Raw genomic sequence first — 19,830 nt, forward strand, 5'->3', positions numbered from 1 at the left:
GGCAAGGACCAATGCCGTTTCTCCACTGCCTGAGCAACCTGCAAGAATGGGTAAGAATGTGGTCGTCGTGGGGGGCTGCCTCTCGAATTAGGAGAGCAACTATGAGTCGGGTTCTGTCGACAGACTAGTTCCTCTGAACTATTGTCTGGGACAAACTTGTTCCATTAACAGCTATTGGGCGTCAAAAGGGGTGGTGACGTGGGGCCGTGAAAAACTTTCCGAGTTTACACACAGCACTGAACGATAGCACTAACGAACAAGCATTCAACAAACATGGTGCAGGTTCCATCAGAAAGGACATCGTAAATCACATTTCTTATCCTGCACCTAATCAATTTCCCTCGCCACCACCTCCCTCCGAAGTTGACCTGTCAGCATGCGTCCTGCCTTCTCTCCATACTCGTGGACCGTCCCCCTCGCCCACCTCAATTGGCGCATCGTCTTCCTCGTAGACTGCCAGTCAAAACTCGCCTGCAACTCCTTCCTCTTTTCCAACAGTGTTGGAGCCACATCCTCTGCATACCTCCTATCCACTTCCAATATCTCAACTAGTAACCTTTGTTGTTCCACTCTCTCCTCCTTATCCATCTTTGCCTTAAACAATATCACCTCCCCCCTCACCACTGCCTTCAAAGCTTCCCATACCACCGGCTGCGAGAACTCACTCGTACAATTAAACCTCACATATTCCACAATCACTTTTTCAATCTTATCACGAAACCCTCGGTCCCCCAACAGCCCCACATCCAATCTTCACCCCCGCCTCTGCACTATTCCCTTCTCCAACACCATATCAACACAGTGTGATGCATGGTCCGATATCACAATTGCCGAATATTCCAACCTCTTGACCGTGTCCAATACCGACTTACACGCCACAAACAAACTATCTGCGAATAGGCCTTATGAACTGAAGAGAAGAAAGAATACTTCCGCTCCCACTGGTGGAAGAACCTCCAAGGATCCACTCTTCCCATTTCCACCATTAGCCCAGCCAATGCCTTCACCCCACCCGACTGAGTAAGCAATCGCAGTCATGACCTATCCAATTTTGGCTCCTGCACCATATTCCAGGCTCCACCCACTATCAATTCATGTAAATCCAAGTCAGGGATGGCCCCACATACCTTCTTTACACACGCTGCATCATCCTGGTTGGGACCATACACGCTTACCAATGCCACCAACCTCCCTTCCAATGCCCCTTTCACTATCATGTATCTACCTCCCTGATCTGCCACAGCGTTCTCCAGTTGGCACCTCACTCTTTTATTCACCAGAACCAGCACGCCCGACTATCGAAGCCTGACTGGAACAACTGGCTATCTCAGCCCTATCTAAGCCTCCCCTGTTCCTTCATCCTCAAGTGAGTCTCCTGCAACATTGCCACATTTGCTTTCAAACTTTTCAAATGTGCAAGCACCCTCGACCTCTACACTGGGCCTGCCAACCCCCTCACGTTCCATGTAACTATCCTAACAGAGGGTCTCTCCCCACCCCCTCCCGCTTATCCACCATCATCATAATTTCAGGCCCTACCCACTGAGCCTGACCCGTCCAAATCCATTCTTCTACCACTATATTCTTTTATGCTCCTTCAACTTGAATGGCTTCCTGTATCACAATGCCATGGCCAGTCAGCTCATCCACCATGCAGCCCACAATCCCATTCAAAGAAGCTGAGAGAACTTCATACCTGTAGGACAATTGCATGGGGCTGCTGCCCTCTGCGTCCCCCCTAGGTGCCTGTATGACAAATTCAGGACCAGGAGGTCACCATCTCCCATGAAAGACACTTTAAAGTGTCTCCTCCGTCTCGCCCAGATAGAGAGTTTCTTTGATAGCATCTCTACAACAACAGCGATTAGTATATCGCATATTTAACATAGAAACCAAGGAGCATTTTAAAACAAAATGTGGCACCAAACCACCGGAGATGTTTGTCTCTCTGTATGCGACTTAAGACGGGGATTCCTGCCGTTTCTCCGACCAAAGCGCGAGGCACAATCCAGAATTTTCGTTGCAACACCACAGATCAACATAGAGTGACACTTGGTGTTAGCATTAAAGACTTTGTGTAACGCAAGAGAGCCCATTAAAATCTGTGAAAGATTTGACATGCAAAGTTCATCTGTCAATTTTTTTAAAAAAAATTTAGAGTACCCAATTCATTTTTCCAATTCAGGGGCAATTTAGCGTAGCCAATCCACAGACCCTGCACATCTTTGGGTTGTGGGGGCGAAATCCACACAAACACAGAGAGAATGTGCAAACTCCACGCGGACAGTGACCCAGAGGCAGGATCAAACCTGGGACCTTGGTGCCGTGAATCTGCAGTGCTAGCCACTGTGCTTATGTCAATTCAAATAATTGGCGGAAGTATTAGAATGAAGAATAAGTACAGCAGAAATGCCACCAGAATTGTATTACTTCTGCCACATCAAACTAAAGATTTCCAAAACTACACACCACTCACCGAGTCTGACAACATTTCTGTTTTTAGAGTTAAAACAGGCCCCACCAGAAGTAGGGCATCAAAAAATTAATTAAAACTCTGAGTGTTCCTCTCCACGGAAATCTTTAGTAAAAGGCAAAAGATTTTTTTTTCAAAAAATATACTTTCTTCATAAAATCTATCATAAACATTACAGAGCATTTTGAATTGTCTTGACTGTACATTTCCATCAGAGTTACACATTCCCTTGCTTTCTTCCATTCAATTTTGATAACATTACACAGATATCGCTCTTTACGTTACAATTCCTTCTTAAATATTTGCATTGTCATGTTTCTTTTATACATTGGAGTGTTAATGACCCAGATCGAGGGGGGTTTACACTGTTACCCGCCCCTCGGTGTACATTTGCTGGTAAGACCTTACACAGTGGTCTTTCCCCATTGCGCCTTTGGCGGCAGCTGCCCCAAGCGTGAGCGCGTCCCTCAGCACGTAGCCCTGGACCTTGGAATGTGCCAGTCTGCAGCACTTGGTCGAAAACAGCTCTTTGTACTGGAAGTTCAGCAAGTTTTGGGCAGACCAAAGAGCGTCTTTCACCGAGTTGATGACCTTCCAGCAGCAGTTGATGTTTGTCTCGGTGTGTGTCCCTGGAAACAGTCCGTAGTGCACTGAGTCCTGTGTCACAGAGCTGCTCGGGCTGAACCTTGACAAATACCACTGCATCTCTCTCCAGACCTTATTTGCAAAGGCACATTCCAGAAGGATGTAGATGACCGTCTCATTTCCCCCACAGCCACTCCGAGGGCAGCACGCAACAGCACAGAGCCTTCGAGTGCACATTAAGAATGTGAGGGGGGAAGAGTTCTTGTCACCACCAGCCAAGCTAGGTCTTGGTGCTTGTTTGTAGTGTCCAAGGTATCGCTGAGCTTCTTCTTCTCTCAATTTACACCCATTCAAATAATAATCTGCCTTTTATTTTTCCGACCAAAGCGGATCACCTCACATTTAACTGCATCTACCAAACAAATGCCCACACACCCAGGCCGTCCAAATCCCACTGAAATGTTCTGCATCGTCCTCACAGTTCACCCTCCCACCCACTTTTTAACATCTGCAAATTTGGAAATACATTTAGGCCAAATGATTAGCATATAATTATAATATATGGTATATCTTAGGGTCAGTCTTTTGAAGGGTAGGTGGGGACTGAGATGGGCCAAATAGCCTCCTTCAGCACTGTCGGGAGTCTATGATGATGATGTGACATTTTGGGTCAGTTTCTCCTGGTGTTTGACCCCCACAACCCAAAGATGTGCAGGGTGGTGAATTGGCCACGCTGAATTGCCCCTTCATTGGGGAAAAAAGGAATCAGACATTTTTTAAAAAAATATTTGTAAAGAGGCATTACACCTCTAGTAGGAGAGTTAAAGTGCAGCCTCTAATGCACATGTTCCAGTATAATCACAAAGTAATGTAAACGGGGCCAACGAAAACAAGGGCAATCTGTTTTTTAACTTTAAATCAGCCCCACAGAAGCAGGGCCACAAAAAAATAATTAAAACCCTGAGTGCTCCTTTCCACGGAAATCTTTAGTAAAAGGCGAAAGATTGATACGATTTGAAGAGAAACCAGAGCACTAACATATATATCAAACTTACTCATTACCCACCTCGTATGGAGCTCTTTAACATCACACTGACTTCACACACTGCCACTCAACATCCGCACCGTAGTATGAACCATTGAATTGATATAGATTTTCATATTTAACTGCAACCCGTTAATGTTTACAGAAAGAGGAATAAGTCTTGAGCTTTCGTACAGAATTTAAGTTATGTAGATGAGTGGGCGGGGCCTATCTGGCACTTCCCGGAGAAGAGGAGCTGCAAGATTGTGGGCACTCTGCTGCTCAGGCGGTTTTCATTGCTTTTCTCAAACTCTTTGTACTTCCCAAATGATTTTGCAATTCAATCTCCCAAGACAAGTCGAAAAGTTAGGACTAAACCATTCAGGAGAGACACTATGAAGCACTTCTTTACACAAAAGGTGGTCGAGGTTTAGACCTCTCCCCCACAAACAGCGGTCGAATCTAGAAAAGTTGTTGATTTTAAATCTGAGGTAGATAGACTTGTGCTGAGCAAAGATTTTAAGGGATATGGACCCAAGGCAGGTATATGGGCCGGGATTCTCTGAACCTCCGCTCCGAAATCGCGTTCGGCGCACGGGCGTTTAATGGAGTGTCGGACCCGCGATCGGGTCCGACGCCGGGACGTGAACCTCCAGTGATTGGAGAATTGACGCTAGTCGCGAGCGCACAGTCGATGCGGCGCCAGTCGGGGGCGTTGAAAGAGGCCCCTGCGGCGATTCTCTGCGGTCGACCAGCCGACTTCCCGCCAGCATGCTTCTCCGGGGGGCCTTCACGACGGCCAGACCCGCGATCAGGGGTCATGACCCATCTGGTGGTGGCCTACCTTCTTCCACGCCAGCCCGCTGTGTGGGCCCACCATGTGGATATGATATGCAGGGCAGCATATCAGCAGCCAGAGCTGCGTGGAATACTCCGGCGCCGTGCTGGCCCCATGTGGGCCATGGAGTCGCTGGGCCAAGAGGCGCGATGGCACCTGCGTGAAACACATCAGCGGGTACACCACCGTCAACACTTAGCCGCCCTTTTAACAATCCCGGCCATGGAGTTTGGCCACAGATCAGCGATGATCTCATTAAATGGTGGGACAGGCCCAAGGGACTGAATGGCCTCCTCCTGTTCCTATGTTCCTATGACAAGATAGGCAATGGAAGCCCAAAGTCTCATATAGTGAACAACCTCAACCTTGAGAGGGATAGTAAAGCAAGGTTGGAAATCTTGTTTCTAACTTTGGTTGGCTCTAAATTCGTTGCTCGTTCTGTCTTTACTTAATTTGCTCTGTTTCTATAACCTTTGCTCTAGAGTCGCCAGGTATCTTTATGATACCGCCACGAGGTTCAAGTTCAAGCGCTGATCAATAACTCAATACACCAGTTAGTAAGTTTCAAATCAAAACACATTTATTACACACAGTCAATCACTACTCATGCATAAAACTCTACTTACTAGACGATCTCTAACACTATAAGACCTACACTTAGCTTGGAACTGGCCCACCAGGTCGGTGGAACAAATGGCCTTTCATTCGATTCTGAGTCTGCAGGATTCAAAAGCTGGCATAGACTGGTAGCTAGTAGCACCTATCTCATAGCGTGCGTTGACTGGAGACTTACTTGGTTGATGCGGCTTCTAGGCAGGTCACTGTCAAGAGTTGTTTCGAGCTGTTGAGTGACCCTGCCAAGAAGGACAAATTGAACTTGGGGGCTCTACTTTATAGTCCTCAGGGGCTTCGCGCCGTTTGGGGTGGACCCCGTATCTGGCTCCAAGTGATTGGACTAGGTTCCGATCACTTGGATCGATTTCTCCAATACTGGAGCTGTTCCCTGATCGCTGGGCGGTCCCTAAGTGTCCTAACCTCTGTGGCCTTCCTTTGTCTTGGCTCCTCCTGGTGCCGAGGAGTCTGACTTGGCCTTATTCACCTTACATGCTTCAATTGTTCCCGGGGATCGCTCATTAGTATGCAGATGGCTGTGAGTTTCAGTGCTGTCTGGGTTTCTGCAAGTTCTAATACACAGGAAACTTTGCACCTGCTAGTGTTTCCTGGCTTGGCTGAATTTCCCTGCATTCTTTGCGGACCTTCATTTTAAGTCGGGAAGTGGCCAATCCAGGTGGCTATACACCCACCTTGTGATCCCTAACGCGAAGTGTGAAGGATCACATAACTGTGTCGTCTTCACTTCCTGACCCAGCGAGCACTCTTCCATGGCCTCTACACTGACCCTAACTATGTATGAAAATGTTTAACTAACAATTCTAAGTGACGCTATGTCACAACAGGCACTTGCATTACAACATTTAAAAAATGGTACCTCTAACTATCCTCAATAAACTATCCTCACTCAGACAATCAAAAGTAATCTACAACACTTTAAATATACAAACAGCAGCAACACAAGTTTCTCCGGCTTGGCAGTCAAGCACAGAGGTTTACATTCTCTCAGTTGTCTTTATTCACAAAATGACGCAAACAAATGTCCTTTATTGTAGATCAAGGGGTTCGGGGGCCTGGTGAAAACCGAAAATAGGGGATCTCATCCTGTATACCGGGGTGCGAGAGCGGTGGGCTCTCCTTCGCCATTTTCTCATGTGGATAGTCTGCACGATGCTGCAGCATATCGCCAATACTAAAAGGGATTCAATTACGTATGAAAGGGAGTACCATGTTATAAACGTATCACACCATGATGGTGTGTTGTTACTTGTCACTGGGCTCTGGGTGCCTTGGGGAAGTGAATCATTGACGGCCGGGGGGGGGGGGGGGGGGGTTGGGGTCAGGGGGTTCGCATTCGCGCAGAACTGGATACAAATTACAATAACGACAAAAAACACGTATGACGACTTCATTGTTCTATTCTTTCTTCTCTTCTCTTCCTTTTCGTCTCATCTTTCTTCCTGGTCCTTCAGGAATTATGTGAATCAAGCATAGTTTCTGTTACTAACTTGTTTAACATCTTTGTATGTTAGCATATCTGTCTTTTAGTGCCAATTTCCCTTTTTGTTGGTCACCGTGTTTGACTCCCTCATTTTTTTTTTTACCGAATATTCGGACAAGACATCTAAGAAAATACTGCCATGCTGCGAGCCGTCTCGCAGCCTGTGTCATTTACCATCCTAGTGTTTGAGGATGTAAATAGCATAGGGAAGCAATCCTAAGGGTTGCTGAAACCAAACAAAAGAATTTTGAATGTAATCGAGCCAAAATGGGGTGCATATGGGCCGCAGCGGGTAAGATTTGGATGGAATCCCCGGGTAGAACGGTGATCAATGCCGTATGTGCTCTACCCGAGCGTAGCTGACCAGAGGAGGGTCCTCAGGCAGGGCAAGGACCAATGCCGTTTCTCCACTGCCTGTGCAACCTGCAAGAATGGGTAAGAATGTGGTCGTCGTGGGGGGCTGCCTCTCGAATTAGGAGAGCAACTATGAGTCGGGTTCTGTCGACAGACTAGTTCCTCTGAACTATTGTCTGGGACAAACTTGTTCCATTAACAGCTATTGGGCGTCAAAAGGGGTGGTGACGTGGGGCCGTGAAAAACTTTCCGTGTTTACACACAGCACTGAACGATAGCACTAACGAACAAGCATTCAACAAACATGGTGCAGACTTCCGGGTGCGGCGATGACCAGCTGAGTCGCACGTTTCGGCAGCTCCCTGTGAAACGGACTTTTGGGCTCTTGATAGGAGCCCCAACGGCAATTTTAACGGCTAAAAACACCGTGCGGTAAACCAGAAGGGTGTTCCCCCTGGACACGGATGGAAAAAGGAGAGGAAAGTGGCCGGATTGCAGCGGATCCTTTGGAGCAGCGGCAAGGAAGGCAAGCAGAAACCAAGATGGCGTCGGAAGGTGGCAGTTTCATATGGGGCCCTGAACAACAAGAGTTTTTGAAACGCTGCGTGGAGGAGATAAAAAAGGAAATGAAGAAAGAGTTGTTGGCCCCGATACTACAGGCGATCGAAGGGCTAAAGGAGGAACAAAAGACCCAGGAGCAGGAGCTTCGGGTCGTGAAGGCGAAAGCAGCAGAGAATGAAAACGATATACAGGGCCTGGTGGTGAAGTCGGAGATACAGGAGGCACACCAGAAACGATCTGTGGAGAGGTTGGAGGCACTGGAAAATAACGCAAGGAGGAACAACTTGAGGATTCTTGGCCTTCCTGAAGGTGTGGAGGGGGCGGACGTCGGGGCATATGTGAGCACGATGCTGCACTCGTTAATGGGAGTGGAGGCCCCGACGGGTCCGTTGGAGGTGGAGGGAGCATAGCGAGTTATGGTGCGAGGATCGAGAGCAGGAGAAGCTCCCAGAGCCATAGTGGTGAGATTCCTCCGTTTTAAGGATAGAGAAATGGTCCTTAGATGGGCGAAGAAAACTCGGTGTAGTAAATGGGAGAACGCGGTGATCCGCGTCTATCAAGATTGGAGTGCGGAGGTGGCGAGAAGGAGGGCGAGCTTTAATCGGGCCAAAGCGGTACTTCACAAAAAAAAGATAAAGTTTGGAATGCTGCAACCGGCAAGACTGTGGGTCACATATCAAGGGAGGCACCACTACTTTGAGACGGCGGATGAAGCGTGGACTTTTATTGTAGAAGAAAAATTGGAATGATTGGACTACGAAAATGAACGTTTGGACAAAGTGGTGGGACGAGTGGGGGGGGGGGGGGCGGGCGAAGAGGGATTGTATGATTAATCCTGCGGTATGGTAACTTTTCTTTCTCCCACAGGTGGTGATGGGGGGAGGTGGGGAGGGAGAGGAGATGGGGCGTTGGCCATGGGAGGCGGGGCCGAGGGAGAGGCGCGGGCTTGGTTCCCGCGCTATGATAATTATGGCGGGAATAGAGAAGCAGGAAGGAGGGGGCGCCGCACGGTGCGAGCCGTGATCACAGGGGGAAGCCGAGGTCAGCCAGAGTTTGCTGACTTCTGGGAGCAACATGGGGGGAGTAATTACGCTAGCGGGGGGTCTAGCGGGGGGGGGGGTGGGGGGGGGGGGGGGGAAGGGGGCAATTACTGGGTTGCTGCTGCTGGGGAAAGGGGGAGTGGGTACGGGAAAGGATGGGCGGGGGGGGGGGGGGGGCACCGTCTGGGAGAAATACAGCTGCGTGGGAACTGGGCGAGAAGCTGGAAAAAGATGATGGCTAACCGGCAAGGGGAGTGGGAAGCCCCCCAACTCGGCTGATCACGTGGAACGTGAGGGGGCTTAACGGGCCGATAAAGAGGGCACGAGTACTCGCACACCTTAAGAAACTTAAAGCAGATGTGGTCATGTTACAGGAAACGCACCTGAAACTGATAGATCAGGTTAGGTTGCGCAAAGGATGGGTAGGGCAGGTGTTCCATTCGGGGCTGGATGCGAAAAACAGGGGGGTGGCTATATTAGTGGGGAAGCGGGTAATGTTCGAGGCAAAGACTATAGTGGCGGATAACGGGGGCAGATACGTGATGGTGAGTGGCAAATTACAGGGAGAGATGGTGGTGTTGGTAAACGTGTATGCCCCGAATTGGGACGATGCCAATTTTATGAGGAGAATGCTAGGACGCATCCCAGACCTAGAGACCGGAAAGCTGATAATGGGGGGAGACTTTAACACGGTGTTGGAACCAAGGCTGGATAGGTCGAAGTCCAGGACTGGTAGGAGGCCGGCAGCAGCCAAGGTGCTTAAGGATTTTATGGTGCAGATGGGAGGGGTGGACCCGTGGAGATTCAGTAGACCTAGGAATAAGGAGTTCTCGTTTTTCTCCTATGTCCATAAAGTCTATTCACGCATAGACTTTTTTGTGTTGGGTAGGGCATTGATCCCGAGGGTGAGGGGAACGGAATGTACGGCTATAGCCATTTCGGATCATGCCCCACACTGGGTAGACTTGGATATAGGGGAGGAAACAAGAGGGCGTCCACCCTGGAGAATGGACATGGGACTAATGGCGGGTGAGGGGGTGTGCTTAAGGGTGAGGGGATGCATTGAAAAGTACTTGGAACTCAATGACAATGGGGAGGTTCAGGTGGGAGTGGTCTGGGAGGCGTTGAAGGTGGTGGTTAGGGGGGAGCTGATATCAATAAGGACACATAAAGGGAAGCAGGAGAGTAAGGAACGGGAGCGGTTGTTGCAAGAACTTTTGAGGGTGGACAGACAGTATGCGGAAGCACCGGAGGAGGGACTGTATAGGGAAAGGCAAAGGCTGCATGTGGAATTTGACTTGCTGACCACAGGCACTGCAGAGGCACAATGGAGGAAGGCGCAGGGTGTACAGTATGAATATGGAGAGAAGGCGAGCAGATTGCTGGCACACCAATTGAGGAAAAGGGGAGCAGCGAGGGAAATAGGGGGGGTGAGAGACGAAGATGGAGAGACGGAGCGGGGAGCGGAGACAGTGAATGAAGTGTTTAAGACATTTTATAAAAAATTGTATGAAGCTCAATCCCCGGATGGGAGGGAGAGAATGATGGAGTTTTTGGATCGGCTGGAAATTCCCAAGGTGGAAGAGCAGGAAAGGATGGGATTGGGAGCACAGATCACGGTAGAAGAAGTGGTGAAAGGAATTAGGAACATGCAGACGGGAAAGGCCCCGGGACCGGACGGATTCCCAGTTGAATTTTACAGAAAATATTTGGACTTGCTCGCCCCGCTACTGACGAGGACCTTTAACGAGGCAAAGGAAAGGGGACAACTGCCCCCGACTATGTCAGAAGCAACGATATCGCTTCTTTTAAAGAAGGAAAAGGATCCGCTACTATGCGGGTCCTACAGACCAATCTCCCTCCTCAATGTAGATGCCAAGGTCTTGGCCAAGGTAATGGCAATGAGAATAGAGGAATGTGTCCCGGGGGTGGTTCATGAGGACCAAACTGGGTTTGTGAAGGGGAGACAGCTGAACACGAACATACGGAGGTTGTTAGGGGTAATGATGATGGCCCCACCAGAGGGTGAAACGGAGATAGTAGTGGCGATGGATGCCGAGAAAGCATTTGATAGAGTGGAGTGGGATTATCTGTGGGAGGTGTTGAGGAGATTTGGGTTCGGAGAGGGGTATGTTAGATGGGTGCAGCTGTTGTATAGGGCCCCAGTGGCGAGTGTGGTCACGAATGGACGGGGATCGGCATATTTTCGGCTCCATAGAGGGACAAGGCAGGGATGTCCTCTGTCCCCATTACTGTTTGCACTGGCGATTGAGCCCCTGGCGATAGCGCTGAGAGGTTCCAAGGGATGGAGGGGAATACTTAGGGGAGGAGAAGAACACCGGGTATCTTTATATGCGGATGATCTGCTACTATATGTGGCGGATCCAGCGGAGGGGATGCCAGAAATAATGCGGATACTTGGGGAGTTTGGGGATTTTTCAGGGTATAAATTGAACATGGGGAAGAGTGAGCTGTTTGTGGTGCATCCAGGGGAGCAGAGTAGAGAAATAGAAGACCTACCGTTGAGGAAGGTAACAAGAGACTTTCGTTACCTGGGGATCCAGATAGCTAAGAATTGGGGCACATTGCACAGGCTAAATTTGACGCGGTTGGTGGAACAGATGGAGGAAGATTTCAAGAGATGGGATATGGTAGCATTGTCAATGGCAGGGAGGGTGCAGGCGGTTAAGATGGTGGTCCTCCCGAGATTCCTCTTTGTGTTTCAGTGTCTCCCGGTGGTGATCACGAAGGCTTTTTTCAAAAGGATAGAAAAGAGTATCATGGGTTTTGTTTGGGCCGGGAAGACTCCGAGAGTGAGGAAGGGATTCTTACAGCGTAGTCGGGATAGGGGGGGGCTGGTACTACCGAGCCTAAGTGAGTATTATTGGGCCGCTAATATTTCAATGGTGAGTAAGTGGATGGGAGAGGAGGAAGGAGCGGCGTGGAAGAGATTAGAGAGGGCGTCCTGTAGGGGGACCAGCCTGCAGGCTATGGTGACAGCCCCATTGCCGTTCTCACCAAGGAACTATACCACGAGTCCGGTGGTGGTAGCTACACTGAAGATTTGGGGACAGTGGAGACGACATAGGGGAAAGACCGGAGCACTGGGGGGGTCCCCGATAAGAAACAACCATAGGTTTGCCCCGGGGGGAATGGATGGGGGATATGGAATGTGGCAAAGAGCAGGTATAACGCAATTGAAAGATCTATTTGTGGATGGGAAGTTTGCGAGTCTGGGAGCGCTGACCGAGAAATATGGGTTGCCCCAAGGGAATGCATTCAGGTACATGCAATTGAGGGCTTTTGCGAGGCAACAGGTGAGGGAATTCCCGCAGCTCCCGACACAAGAGGTGCAGGACAGAGTCATCTCAAAGAAATGGGTGGGGGACGGTAAGGTGTCGGATATATCTAGGGAAATGAGAGACGAAGGGGAGACTATGATGGACGAACTAAAAGGGAAATGGGAAGAAGAGCTAGGGGAGGAGATTGAGGAGGGGATGTGGGCAGATGCCCTAAACAGGGTAAACTCGTCGTCCTCGTGCGCCAGGCTAAGCCTGATTCAGTTTAAGGTATTACACAGGGCACATATGACTGGAACACGGCTCAGTAAATTTTTTGGGGTGGAGGATAGGTGTGCGAGGTGCTCGAGAAGCCCAGCGAATCATACCCATATGTTTTGGTCATGCCCGGGACTACAGGGGTTTTGGATGGGGGTGACAAAGGTGCTTTCGAAAGTAGTAGGAGTCCGGGTCGAACCAAGCTGGGGGTTGGCTATATTTGGGGTTGCACAAGAGCCGGGAGTGCAGGAGGCGAAAGAGGCCGATGTTTTGGCCTTTGCGTCCCTAGTAGCCCGGCGCAGAATATTGCTAATGTGGAAAGAAGCCAAGCCCCCGGGGGTGGAGACCTGGATAAATGATATGGCGGGGTTCATAAAGTTAGAGCGGATTAAGTTCGTCCTAAGGGGGTCGGCTCAAGGGTTTACTAGGCGGTGGCAACCGTTCGTCGAATATCTTGCGGAAAGATAGATAGGGGAGAACAAAGAAGGCAGCAGCAGCGGCCCAGGACTTGGTGGGGGGGAGGGATGGGGGGGGATGGGGGGGTGTGGCCTGAGACAAGTCAGTTGCCAATTAGGGCTAGTTTTTATTTTTTTGTTATTTAATATTTATTTATTTGTTGTTGTTTTTGTTTAAACTTAAAAAGGTCATTATTATCTGTATTGTTACAATGTTGTGTAAAGGATGCACAATGTACTGTGTTGGTTGACCAAAAATTTTCAATAAAATATTATTTTTTTTAAAAAAAAACATGGTGCAGGTTCCATCAGAAAGGACATCGTAAATCACATTTCTTATCCTGCACCTAATCAATTTCCCTCGCCTCCACCTCCCTCCGAAGTTGACCTGTCAGCATGCGTCCTGCCTTCTCTCCATACTCGTGGACCGTCCCCCTCGCCCACCTCAATTGACGCATCGTCTTCCTCGTAGACTGCCAGTCAAAACTCGCCTGCAACTCCTTCCTCTTTTCCAACAGTGTTGGAGCCACATCCTCTGCATACCTCCTATCCACTTCCAATATCTCATCTATTAACCTTTGTTGTTCCACTCTCTCCTCCTTATCCATCTTTGCCTTAAACAATATCACCTCCCCCCCTCACCACTGCCTTCAAAGCTTCCCATACCACCGGCTGCGAGACCTCACTCGTACAATTAAACCTCACATATTCCACAATCACTTTTTCAATCTTATCACGAAACCCTCGGTCCCGCAACAGCCCCACATCCAATCTTCACCCCCGCCTCTGCACTATTCCCTTCTCCAACACCATATCAACACAGTGTGATGCATGGTCCGATATCACAATTGCCGAATATTCCAACCTCTTGACCGTGTCCAATACCGACTTACACGCCACAAACAAACTATCTGCGAATAGGCCTTATGAACTGAAGAGAAGAAAGAATACTTCCACTCCCACTGGTGGAAGAACCTCCAAGGATCCACTCTTCCCATTTCCACCATTAGCCCAGCCAATTCCTTCACCCCACCCGACTGAGTAAGCAATCGCAGTCATGACCTATCCAATTTTGGCTCCTGCACCATATTCCAGGCTCCACCCACTATCAATTCATGTAAATCCAAGTCAGGGATGGCCCCACATACCTTCTTTACAAACGCTGCATCATCCTGGTTGGGACCATACACGCTTACCAATGCCACCAACCTCCCTTCCAATGCCCCTTTCACTATCATGTATCTACCTCCCTGATCTGCCACAGCGTTCTCCAGTTGGCACCTCACTCTTTTATTCACCAGAACCAGCACGCCCTACTATCGAAGCCTGACTGGAACAACTGGCTCACTCAGCCCTATCTAAGCCTCCCCTGTTCCTTCATCCTCAAGTGAGTCTCCTGCAACATTGCCACATTTGCTTTCAAACTTTTCAAATGTGCAAGCACCCTCGACCTCGACACTGGGCCTGCCAACCCCCTCACGTTCCATGTAACTATCCTAACAGAGGGTCTCTCCCCACCCCCTCCCGCTTATCCACCATCATCATAATTTCAGGCCCTACCCACTGAGCCTGACCCGTCCAAATCCATTCTTCTACCACTATATTCTTTTATGCTCCTTCAACTTGAATGGCTTCCTGTATCACAATGCCATGGCCAGTCAGCTCATCCACCATGCAGCCCACACTCCCATTCAAAGAAGCTGAGAGAACTTCATACCTGTAGGACAATTGCATGGGGCTGCTGCCCTCTGCGTCCCCCCTAGGTGCCTGTATGACAAATTCAGGACCAGGAGGTCACCATCTCCCATGAAAGACACTTTAAAGTGTCTCCTCCGTCTCGCCCAGATAGAGAGTTTCTTTGATAGCATCTCTACAACAACAGCGATTAGTATATCGCATATTTAACATAGAAACCAAGGAGCATTTTAAAACAAAATGTGGCACCAAACCACCGGAGATGTTTGTCTCTCTGTATGCGACTTAAGACGGGGATTCCTGCCGTTTCTCCGACCAAAGCGCGAGGCACAATCCAGAATTTTCGTTGCAACACCACAGATCAACATAGAGTGACACTTGGTGTTAGCATTAAAGACTTTGTGTAACGCAAGAGAGCCCATTAAAATCTGTGAAAGATTTGACATGCAAAGTTCATCTGTCAATTTTTTTAAAAAACATTTAGAGTACCCAATTCATTTTTCCAATTAAGGGGCAATTTAGCGTAGCCAATCCACAGACCCTGCACATCTTTGGGTTGTGGGGGCGAAATCCACACAAACACAGAGAGAATGTGCAAACTCCACGCGGACAGTGACCCAGAGGCAGGATCAAACCTGGGACCTTGGTGCCGTGAATCTGCAGTGCTAGCCACTGTGCTTATGTCAATTCAAATAATTGGCGGAAGTATTAGAATGAAAAATATGTACAGCAGAAATGCCACCAGAATTGTATTACTTCTGCCACATCAAACTAAAGATTTCCAAAACTACACACCACTCACCGAGTCTGACAACATTTCTGTTTTTAGAGTTAAAACAGGCCCCACCAGAAGTAGGGCAGCAAAAAATTAATTAAAACTCTGAGTGTTCCTCTCCACGGAAATCTTTAGTAAAAGGCAAAAGATTTTTTTTTCAAAAAATATACTTTCTTCATAAAATCTATCATAAACATTACAGAGCATTTTGAATTGTCTTGACTGTACATTTCCATCAGAGTTACACATTCCCTTGCTTTCTTCCATTCAATTTTGATAACAATACACAGATATCGCTCTTTACGTTACAATTCCTTCTTAAATATTTGCATTGTCATGTTTCTTTTATACATTGGAGTGTTAATGACCCAGATCGAGGGGGGTTTACACTGTTACCCGCCCCTCGGTGTACATTTGCTGGTAAGACCTTACACAGTGGTCTTTCCCCATTGCGCCTTAGGCGGCAGCTGCCCAAAGCGTGAGCGCGTCCCTCAGCACGTAGTCCTGGACCTTGGAATGTGCCAGTCTGCAGCACTTGGTCGAAAACAGCTCTTTGTACTGGAAGTTCAGCAAGTTTTGGGCAGACCAAAGAGCGTCTTTCACCGAGTTGATGACCTTCCAGCAGCAGTTGATGTTTGTCTCGGTGTGTGTCCCTGGAAACAGTCCGTAGTGCACTGAGTCCTGTGTCACAGAGCGGCTCGGGCTGAACCGTGACAAATACCACTGCATCTCTCTCCAGACCTTATTTGCAAAGGCACATTCCAGAAGGAGGTAGGTGACCGTCTCATTTCCCCCACAGCCACTCCGAGGGCAGCACGCAACAGCGCAGAGCCTTCTAGTGCACATTAAGAATGTGAGGGGGGAAGAGTTCTTGTCACCACCCGCCAAGCTAGGTCTTGGTGCTTGTTTGTAGTTTCCAAGGTATCGCTGAGCTTCTTATTCTCTCAATTTACACCCATTCAAATAATAATTTGCCTTTTATTTTTCAGACCAAAGCGGATCACCTCACATTTAACTGCATCTACCAAACAAATGCCCACACACCCAGCCCGTCCAAATCCCACTGAAATGTTCTGCATCGTCCTCACAGTTCACCCTCCCACCCACTTTTTAACATCTGCAAATTTGGAAATACATTTAGGCCAAATGATTAGCATATAATTATAATATATTGTATATCTTAGGGTCAGTCTTTTGAAGGGTAGGTGGGGACTGAGATGGGCCAAATAGCCTCCTTCAGCACTGTCGGGAGTCTATGATGATGATGTGACATTTTGGGTCAGTATCTCCTGGTGTTTGACCCCCACAACCCAAATATGTGCAGGGTGGTGAATTGGCCACGCTGAATTGCCCCTTCATTGGGGAAAAAAGGAATCAGACATTTTTTTTAAAAATATTTGTGAAGAGGCATTACACCTCTAGTAGGAGACTTAAAGTGCAGCCTCTAATGCACATGTTCCAGTATAATCACAAAGTAATGCAAACGGGGCCAACGAAAACAAGGTCAATCTGTTTTTTAAACTTTAAATCAGCCCCACAGAAGCAGGGCCACAAAAAATTAATTAAAACCCTGAGTGCTCCTCGCCACGGAAATCTTTAGTAAAAGGCGAAAGATTTATACGATTTGAAGAGAAACCAGAGTACTGACATTCATATCAAACTTACTCACAACCCACCTCGTATGGAGCTCTTTAACATCACACTGACTTCACACACTGCCACTCAACATCCGCACCGTAGAATGAACCATTGAATTGATATAGATTTTCATATTTAACTACAACCCGTTAATGTTTACAGAAAGAGGAATAAGTCTTGAGCTTTCGTACAGAATTTAAGTTATGTAGATGAGTGGGCGGGGCCTATCTGGCACTTCCCGGAGAAGAGGAGCTGCAAGATTGTGGGCACTCTGCTGCTCAGGAGGTTTTCATTGCTTTTCTCAAACTCTTTGTACTTCCCAAATGATTTTGCAATTCAATCTCCCAAGACAAGTCGAAAAGTTAGGACTAAACCATTCAGGAGAGACTCTATGAAGCACTTCTTTACACAAAAGGTGGTCGAGGTTTAGACCTCTCCCCCACAAACAGCGGTCGAATCTAGAAAAGTTGTTGATTTTAAATCTGAGGTAGTTAGACTTGTGCTGAGCAAATATATTAAGGGATATGGACCCAAGGCAGGTATATGGGCCGGGATTCTCTGAACCTCCGCTCCGAAATCGCGTTCGGCGCACGGGCGTTTAATGGGGCGTCAGACCCGCGATCGGGTCCGACGCCGGGACGTGAACCTCCGGTGATTGGAGAATTGACGCTAGTCGCGAGCGCACAGTCGATGCGGCGCCAGTCGGGGGCGTTGAAAGAGGCCCCTGCGGCGATTCTCCGCGGTCGACCAGCCGACTTCCCGCCGGCATGCTTCTCCGGGGGGCCTTCACGACAGCCAGACCCGCGATCAGGGGTCATGACCCATCTGGTGGTGGCCTACCTTCTTCCACGCCAGCCCGCTGTGTGGGCCCACCATGTGGATATGATATGCAGGGCAGCATATCAGCAGCCGGAGCTGCGTGGACTACTCCGGCGCCGTGCTGGCCCCATGTGGGCCATGGAGTCGCTGGGCCAAGAGGCGCGATGGCACCGGCGTGAAACACATCAGCGGGTACACCGCCGTCAACACTTAGCCGCCCTTTTAACAATCCCGGCCATGGAGTTTGGCCACAGATCAGCGATGATCTCATTAAATGGTGGGACAGGCCCAAGGGACTGAATGGCCTCCTCCTGTTCCTCCTGACCTACACTTAGCTTGGAACTGGCCCACCAGGTCGGGGGAACAAATGGCCTTTCGTTCGATTCTGAGTCTGCAGGATTCAAAAGCTGGCATAGACTGGTAGCTAGTAGCACCTGTCTCATAGCGTGCGTTGACTGGAGACTTACTTGGTTGATGCGGCTTCTAGGCAGGTCACTGTCAAGAGTTGTTTCGAGCTGTTGAGTGACCCTGCCAAGAAGGACAAATTGAACTTGGGGGCTCTACTTTATAGTCCTCAGGGGCTTCGCGCCGTTTGGGGTGGACCTTGTATCTGGCTCCAAGTGATTGGACTAGGTTCCGATCACTTGGATCGATTTCTCCAATACTGGAGCTGTTCCCTGATCGCTGGGCGGTCCCTAAGTGTCCTAACCTCTGTGGCCTTCCTTTGTCTTGGCTCCTCCTGGTGCCGAGGAGTCTGACTTGGCCTTATTCACCTTACATGCTTCAATTGTTCCCGGGGATCGCTCATTAGTATGCAGATGGCTGTGCGTTTCAGTGCTGTCTGGGTTTCTGCAAGTTCTAATACACAGGAAACTTTGCACCTGCTAGTGTTTCCCGGCTTGGCTGAATTTCCCTGCATTCTTTGCGGACCTCCATTTTAAGTCGGGAAGTGGCCAATCCAGGTGGCTATACACCCACCTTGTGATCCCTAACGCGAAGTGTGAAGGATCACATAACTGTGTCGTCTTCACTTCCTGACCCAGCAAGCACTCTTCCATGGCCTCTACACTGACCCTAACTATGTATGAAAATGTTTAACTAACAATTCTAAGTGACGCTATGTCACAACAGGGACTTGCATTACAACATTTAAAAAATGGTACCTCTAACTATCCTCAATAAACTATCCTCACTCAAACAATCAAAAGTAATCTACAACACTTTAAATATACAAACAGCAGCAACACAAGTTTCTCTGGCTTGGCAGTCAAGCACAGAGGTTTACATTCTCTCAGTTGTCTTTATTCACAAAATGACGCAAACGAATGTCCTTTATTGTAGATCAAGGGGTTCGGGGGCCTGGTGAAAACCGAAAATAGGGGATCTCATCCTGTATACCGGGGTGCGAGAGCGGTGGGCTCTCCTTCGCCATTTTCTCATGCAGATAGTCTGCACGATGCTGCAGCATATCGCCAATACTAAAAGGGATTCAATTACGTATGAAAGGGAGTACCATGTTATAAACGTATCACACCATGATGGTGTGTTGTTACTTGTCACTGGGCTCTGGGTGCCTTGGGGAAGTGAATCATTGACGGCCGGGGGGTGTTGGGGTCAGGGGGTTCGTATTCACGCAGAACTGGATACAAATTACAATCACGACAAAAAACACATATGACGACTTCATTGTTCTATTCTTTCTTCTCTTCTCTTCTCTTCCTTTTCGTCTCATCTTTCTTCCTGGTCCTTCAGGAATTCTGTGAATCAAGCATAGTTTCTGTTACTAACTTGTTTAATATCTTTGTATGTCAGCATATCTGTCTTTTAGTGCCAATTTCCCTTTATAGTTGGTCACCGTGTGTGACTCCCTCATTTTTTTTTTTACCGAATATTCGGACAAGAC

General features: G+C 48.5%; 2 non-coding genes and 2 pseudogenes across 2 annotated transcripts; all 4 read right to left on the reverse strand.

Moving 5' to 3' along the window:
• Nucleotides 1-2,513: 2,513 nt before the first annotated feature.
• On the reverse strand, nt 2,514-2,656 carry LOC140430460 (U5 spliceosomal RNA; annotated as a pseudogene).
• Nucleotides 2,657-3,979: 1,323 nt separating this feature from the next.
• Nucleotides 3,980-4,092, reverse strand: LOC140430413 (U5 spliceosomal RNA). The gene has a single exon (XR_011949418.1). It is a non-coding gene; the product is annotated as a U5 spliceosomal RNA (small nuclear RNA).
• Nucleotides 4,093-15,534: 11,442 nt separating this feature from the next.
• Nucleotides 15,535-15,677, reverse strand: LOC140430502 (U5 spliceosomal RNA; annotated as a pseudogene).
• Nucleotides 15,678-17,001: 1,324 nt separating this feature from the next.
• Nucleotides 17,002-17,114, reverse strand: LOC140430400 (U5 spliceosomal RNA). Its single transcript, XR_011949413.1, has one exon. It is a non-coding gene; the product is annotated as a U5 spliceosomal RNA (small nuclear RNA).
• Nucleotides 17,115-19,830: the final 2,716 nt, after the last annotated feature.

Source organism: Scyliorhinus torazame, chromosome 1 (genome assembly GCF_047496885.1).
Source record: "Scyliorhinus torazame isolate Kashiwa2021f chromosome 1, sScyTor2.1, whole genome shotgun sequence".
Lineage (NCBI taxonomy): Eukaryota > Metazoa > Chordata > Chondrichthyes > Carcharhiniformes > Scyliorhinidae > Scyliorhinus > Scyliorhinus torazame.